Raw genomic sequence first — 8,032 nt, 5'->3', positions numbered from 1 at the left:
GCCATTCGCATCGTGGACGCGGTCTTGGCCCGATCCAGATCTGGATCGGGGGTGGAGGGAGGGGATCGTGGGGGTGGAGGGCGAGTGGTGGGTGGGCTAGGTCACGGGGGGAGGGGGTTAGATGTGGGGTGGCTCGGTCCGAGTGGGCCGGCCAGTTGGGCCGAGGCCCAGGTGGGCCAAGGGGGCCTTTTCTGTTTTGTTTTGTTTTGTCTTTTGTATTTTCCTTTTCTTTTATTTCTTTTCCTTTTCTATTTTAATTAATTCTAGCGCATGTAAGGATTTTATAAAATTGTGTTTTCTTTACTATAATTACCCTTGTAATATTCAGCACCGCCTGAACATTTTTGTTACAGCTTTTGAAAACTTTTGTTGTTTACATTAATTTAAATTTGAATTTGACGCTGTTTGAACTTACGGAAGTTTAGCAACAGTAATCGAGGTGCCGTGGCATGATTAGCGTGGAATTACTATAGCAAGATTATCCGGGCGTTACAAATCTCCTCCACTACAAGAAATCTCATCCCGAGATTTAGGAGGTAGAAGGAAACAGTGCGGGGTATTCATCACGCAGGCGGTCCTCGCGTTCCCAAGTGGCTTCGTCTTCAGAGTGATTCGACCACTGGACTTTGAGGAACTTGATCGCCTTCTGACGTGTGCGGCGTTCAGCTTGGTCGAGAATGCGGATCGGATGCTCTTTATAGGAGAGGTCCTGTTGCAATTCGAGCACTTCATGATCCACGGCTCGGTTTGGATCCTTGAAGCAACAGCGGAGTTGTGACACATGGAACACATCGTGAACCTGAGAAAGGTTCGGCGGAAGCTCCAGTTGATATGCCACTTTTCCACGCCTTTCGAGAATAGTGAAGGGACCGATATAGCGAGTAGCTAGCTTGCCCTTGATCCCGAAGCGGTGAGCATCCTTCATTGGTGTAACTCGAAGATAAGCCTTTTCGCCAGGTTGATAGACCATGTCTTTGTGATGACGGTCATACTGACTTTTCTGACGTGACTGAGCAGTCTTGAGATTCTCGCGTATAATGCGAACTTGTTCTTCGGCCTGTTGGATAATATCTGGACCGAAGAGTGGACGTTCCCCAGTTTCTGACCAGTTCAGAGGGGTTCGACACTTTCGTCCATATAGCACTTCGAAGGGGGACAACTTCAGACTAGCTTGATAGCTATTATTATAAGAGAACTCGGCATATGGAAGAGATTCCTCCCATTTCTTGCCGAAGGAAATTACACAAGCTCGAAGCATGTCTTCGAGAACTTGGTTGACACGTTCAACATGTCCTTGCGACTGAGGATGAAACGTCGTACTGAACGGCAGATGAGTTCCCATAGCTTCTTGAAAACTTGCCCAAAATCTTGAAGTGAATAAGCTGCCACAGTCTGAACTGATAACTAGTGGAATACCGTGAAGTGAAACAATTCTGGACATTTAGAGAGTAGCAAGCTGAATAGCAGTGATTGTCTCTTTGACCGCCAGAAAATGTGTAACTTTAGAAAGCCGGTCAATGACGACAAGAATAGCATCATTACCTTTCTGTGATTTGGGAAATCCAGTGACGAAGTCCATTTCAACATGGTCCCATTTCCATTCAGGAATAGAGATAGGTTGCAGAGTTCCAGCAGGCCATTGATGCTCTGCTTTGATACGGCGACAAACGTCACACTCAGCAACATAACAAGCAATATCCTGCTTCATATTAGACCACCAGAATCTTTAACGGATGTCTTGATACATCTTTGTACTACCAGGATGAATAGACAAAGGCGTATCATGAGCTTCTTTCATAACCCCTTTAGTCTGATCTAGGTTTTTCCTTGAACGTGGTACCACTAGGCGGCCTTTGAAGTACAAGGCGCCATCATCGGCGATAGAGAAGAAGGAGGGCTTTCCTTCTGCTAGATGACGTTTAATCTTATGGACTTCAGAGTCACAACCTTGAATAGTCTTTATACCAGCTACGAGATCTGGTACGACAGCCAGGGTATTTAGAGAACCCTTAGTAACAACACAAAGATTCATCTTCTGAAACTCTGAGGGAGGGGGGGCGAGTGCTCCAGGAGGAACAATATGAAGGTTCAACTTTCTAAATTCTTCGACAAGCGAGGGCTGAACTTTGTGAACCTGGAGGTGATTGCAGTAAGACTTGCGGCTCAAGGCATCAGCCATTACATTAGCCTTGCCGGGTGTATAGGATATACCCACGTCAAAATCTGCAACAGTCTCCATCCATCTCTGCTGACGGAGGTTCAGATCTGGCTGAGTAAACAGATACTTCAGACTTTGGTGGTCGGTGAAGATCTCGCAACGATTACCGAGAAGGTAATGTCGCCACTGCTTTAGTGCATGAATGACAGCAGCAAGCTCGAGGTCGTGAACTTGGTAGTTTTCTTCATGAGGGCGCAGTTGACGAGAGGCATAAGCAATCACTCTGCGCTCTTGCATTAGGACACAGCCTAATCCTTGACGGGAAGCGTCGCAGTAAAGGACGAAGTCCTTCTTAGTATCAGGTGGAGCAAGCACTGGGGCAAAAGTCAACTTGTCTTTGAGCACCTGGAAACTTTCCTGACACTTGTCTGTCCATTCGAACTTGACACCCTTATGCAACAGATTAGTCAGAGGCCTGGCAATCTTGGAGAAGTTCTCGACGAATCGACGGCAATAGCTGGCGAGACCAAGAAAACTCCGGACTTGCTTGACATTCTTCGGAGGAGTCCAATCGAGAATAGCCTGAACTCGTTCAGGGTTGACGGCAATACCATCCTTGGAGATGACATGCCCAAGATAGGTTACTTCGGGGAGCCAGAATTCACACTTGGAATACTTAGCATACAGTTGATGCTCTCAAAGCTTTTCCAGCACAAGACGAAGATGTTCAGCATGTTCTTCCTTGTTCTTGGAAAATACAAGGATATCGTCCAAATAAACCACGACGAACTTGTCGAGGTAATCCATGAATATATAGTTCATCAGACGAGAGAAGGTGGCTGGAGCATTCGTTAAGCCGAATGACATGACTGTGTACTCGTAAGACCCATACCGAGTCACGAAGGCGGTCTTTGGGATATCCACTTCACGAACACGGATCTGGTGGTAACCCAACCTCAAGTCGAGTTTGGAGAACACTGATGAGCCAGCCAGTTGATCATAAAGATCATTGATCCGAGGAAGAGGATATTTATTCTGAATGGTAGCTTGGTTTATAGGATGGTAGTCTTCGACTAATCGGTTTGTCCCATCCTTGTTCTTAACAAAGAGAGAAGGTGCTCCCCAAGAAGAGCAACTTGGGCGAATGAAACCTTTGACAAGAGATTTGTCGATTTCCTCCTTAAGCTCAATGAGTTCATGCGGCCGCATCTTGTAGGGTCGTTTAGCTATAGGGGTGGTGCCGGGTTTTAAGTCGATGATGAATTTGACAGCTCTAGCAGGGGGAATCCCTGGAAGTTCTTCTGGGAAGACGTCTTGGAATTTACGAACGATGGGAATGTTTTCAATGCCCTCGAGTGGTGCAGTGTTCAACACATTCAAGGCATAAAGACGTGCCTCGGCGTTCTGAACTAGATGAGCTTGGTAAGCAATTATTTCATCAGAAGGGTGTAGCAGATGGATGACCTTAGTGGCGCAAACTATAGAAGCAGTATGCGCTTTCAACCAATCCATTCCCAGAATGAGGTCGATGCTACAGGACTTTAGTACGATGAGAGAGGCAAGGAATTCCAGTCCTTCAATTTCAACAGGAACGTTGTGACTAACAATAGAGGTTTGACACTGGCCCGCAGGAGTGTGTACCACAATCGCTGTGTTCATCTCTTCGTATTTAATGCCATGCATGAATGCAAACTCAGCTGATATGAATGAATGCGATGCTCCTGTATCAAATAAAACAGATGCTGGTACTGAATTTACGAGGAGTGTACCCATCACGGTAGCAGGCTGGTCTAGAACTTCATTGAGATCAACATGGTTGGCATGAACACGACCATAAGACTTGGCATTGGTGTTGCGGGGCTGGTTGCTTCCACGGCCAGTTGCTGGGAGGGCTGGTTGATTCTGGTTCTGGTTGAATTCCCTAGCACGGTGTCCTGGTTGACCACACCTGAAGCACATACCATTATTGGGAGTGGGAACAGGAGCTTGTGGTGGTGGAGCTGGAAGTCTTGGCTGCCTAGTTGGTGGAGTAGGCAGACGAGGTGCAGCATAGGGCTGCCTTGGGGCAGGTGCAGTTGGCTGGTACATGCTGTTGGGAATCCATATCTTACGCTTCTGCGAGGACGGGCCCGAAGATGAGCCCGTGTCACGGTTGTGCCTGTGAGAGCCCTGGTATTCCTGCAGACCAGTTTCGACATTGATGGCCTTGTTCACCAGGGTGGCGAAATCAGCAAAGTCATGCACTAGAAGTGCGAGCTTGATGTCAGCTTGAAGGCCATCATGGAACTTCTCCTGTCTGCGTGCATCAGTTGCAATGTCCTCCTCAGCATAGCGGGACAAGTCCAGAAACTCCTGCTGATAAGCTTCCATAGTTTTGTTGCCTTGGGTGAGGTTGCGGAACTCACGCTTCTTCCGGTCCATGACTCCCTGAGGAATGAAGCGAGCACGGAAGGCAGCTTGGAAGTCTGGCCAGGTGATGATTGTTCCAGCTGGCAGAGTACGCATGTGGCTGTCCCATCATTGAGCTGCGGGTCCTTTCAGGAAGAAGGAAGCAATGGTGACATAGCTGGCAGGGGCTACATCAGCAGACTCCATCTCATAGGTGATGTCATGGAGCCAGTCATCAGCATCCAGAGGCTGAGTTGAGCTGCGGTACGCGGTTGGGTTGAGGAGCATGAAATCCTGCAGTCACTTGGGTTGGATGCTGGTTCATATTGGGGCGAGGAACTGAGCCATAATATTCTCCATGAACTGATGATTCAGCTCAAACTGTTGCATCATCCCAGCCATGTACTCAGGCGGTGGTGGGGCGTTGCCACCACGACCACGACCACCTGGTCTAACCATCCTGCTAATATATAACAGGGGTAGTTCACCAATGAGAAATTTGCAAAGACAAGAATCATTCATGATGAAACATGCACAACGAAAGCAGCACGATAGATACTACATAGTAGTCGGCATATCTTACAAAAGAGATCATGCATAGAGTTCGGTACACAGAGTTCAGTACATAGACTAAGACATCATAGGCGGCACGCAGGCTCACGGCGAATGCATCTAACACTAACAAGCAAGTCTACATTAGTCCCACGCGGTACTGCGGAGGTAGGTGTAGCCCGACAGCTGGTAGTGACGCGAAGGGAAGACCTCCACACGAGTAGCTTGGGGTCCGCGGATACTCTGGTGCGGAACCCGATGCGCAGGTGGCAAGAGAGGACCAAGTGCAGGAGAGTAGCCTCCCACATCTGGCCAGCCGACGCCCTGGGGCATCACGGTCCTGGCAGGGTAGATCGCAGAACGCGACAGATCACCAGATCGGACAGAGGGGTGCAACAGCGTCAGAGCACGGTACAGGTGCTGACGGGTGGTGTACAACTCGTGGCGAAGAGCTCGGTTAGCTCTATCCAGCCCATCAGCATGCAGAACCAGGTTCTGATGGTAGAAGGGCTCTCGGGAGACGGTGGAGTAGGCAGCAGTGTAGTATCCCTCCGCACCAACATCGGATGCGATAGCAATGTGCCTGAAGGGGGAGGTGTGCAACTCCTGATACTCTCCACGAAGACGTGTCAGAGTAGCATAAGCAGCATCGTGGACCACCATATCGATAGTCACTCCAACACCATGAGCAGTGTGCAGCACGATAGTGGAGTCATACTCCCGAGAGTAGAGGTGGACGATGGCACGATACTGCTCCTAGTTGAAGTCCTGATGCTCCTCATAGACGGTGTACTCAGGGTGCCAGCGATAACCCAGATAGGTCATCATCTCAACCAACACAACAGGTGATCCTGAGGCACCAATGGCCGTCGTGTGGCGCACGACCTACCTCGTGGGTTCCATCCGAAAACAAAGATGTTTTCACAGGAGTCAAATGACAATGTGGATAATGTTCAAATACTACTCTAAAGAATAACTAGGGCTTATCCAACTTTGGGGTGAACGTGGTCATGGGATCCTAATGTTAGAGTTAGTAAAATTGTTTAACCCGAGTAGGAGAGAGTTCAGAGTCCCATAGTAAGGATAGAGGAGTAAAAGATCCTAATACCACCCAATGGTGACGTGGGCCCATGGGCCGCACAACCATGTTAGTAAAACAGTTTTCATCGACTAGACTCAACATCGGCCAAGGAGTGTGGAAGGGGGATTCCTACAAGCAGTCGGCTCTGATACCAACTTGTGACGCCCCCGATTCAATCGTACACTAATCATACACGCAAACGTGTACGATTAAGATTAGGGACTCATGGGAAGATATCACAACACAACTCTACAAATAAAATAAGTCATACAAGCATCATATTACAAGCCAGGGGCCTCGAGGGCTCGAATACAAGAGCTCGATCATAGACGAGTCAGCGGAAGCAACAATATCTGAGTACAGACATAAGTTAAACAAGTTTGCCTTAAGAAGGCTAACACAAACTGAGATACAGATCGAAAGAGGCGTAGGCCTCCTTCCTGGGATCCTCCTAAACTACTCATGATCGTCGTCAGCAGGCTGCACGTAGTAGTAGGCACCTCCCGAGTAGTAGTAGTCATCATCGACAGTGGCATCTAGCTCCTGGGCTCCATCGTCTGGTCGCAGCAATCGGGTATAGGAAGGTGGGAAAGAGAGCAAAGCAACCATGAGTACTCATCCAAAGTACTCGCAAGCAAGGAGCTACACTACATATGTATGCATTGGTATCAACTGGAATAAGGCTATCATATGTGGACTGAACTGCAGAATGCCAGAATAAGAGGGGGATAGCTAGTCCTTTCGAAGACTACGCTTCTGGTAACCTCCATCTTGCAGCAGGAGAAGAGAGTAGATGGAGTTCACCAAGTAGCATCGCATAGCATAACCCTAACCGATGATCCTCCCCTCATCGCCCTGTGAGAGAGCGACCACCGGTTGTATCTGGCACTTGGAAGGGTGCATTTTATTAAGTATTCGGTTCTAGTTGTCATAAGGTCAAGGTACAACTCCAAGTCGTCCTGTTACTGAAGATCACGGCTATTCGAATAGATTAACTTCCCTGCAGGGGTGCACCACATAACCCAACACGCTCGATCCCATTTGGCCGGACACACTTTTCTGGGTCATGCCTGGCCTCCGAAGATCAACACATCGCAGCCCTACCTAGGCACAACAGAGAGGTCAGCACACCGGTCTAAATCCTATGGCGTAGGGGTCTGGGCCCATCGCCCATTGCACACCTGCACGTTGCGAACGCGGCCGGAAGCAGACCTAGCCTAGCAGGCGTTCCGGTCCAATCCGGCGCGCGTCGCTCAGTCACTGATGTCACGAAGGCTTCGGCTGATACCACGACGTCGAGTGCCCATAACTGTCCCCGCATAGATGGTTAGTGCGTATAGGCCAGTAGCCAGACTCAGATCAAATACCAAGATCTCGTTAAACGTGTTATCTTGAAATAACCGCGAACGCCGACCAAGGCCAGGCCCACCTCTCTCCTAGGTGGTCTCAACCTACCCTGTCGCTTCGCCACAAAGATCCACTCAGAGGGCCGTTAGGACAAACGTCCTTTCGGACCCAATCCGTGAATCACTCGCGGGTACTCCTACGAGCCTACCCGTCTTTAGTCACCACAAGTATCATATATTATGTATATAAGTATATACCCGTGATCAACTCCCGAGTGATCACGGCCCGATAGTATAGCATGGCAGACGGACAAGAATGTATGGCCACTGATGATAAACTAGCATCCTATACTAAGCATTTAGGATTGCAGGTAAGGTATCAACAGTTGTAGCAACAATGACAGGCTATGCATCAGGATAGGATTAACGGAAAGCAGTAACATGCTACACTACTCTAATGCAAGCAGTATAGAGGAGAGTAGGCGATATCTGGTGATCAAGGGGGGG

This window comes from Triticum dicoccoides, chromosome 3A, assembly GCF_002162155.2.
Source record: "Triticum dicoccoides isolate Atlit2015 ecotype Zavitan chromosome 3A, WEW_v2.0, whole genome shotgun sequence".
NCBI lineage: Eukaryota > Viridiplantae > Streptophyta > Magnoliopsida > Poales > Poaceae > Triticum > Triticum dicoccoides.
Note: the sequence above shows the minus strand (reverse complement) of the source record.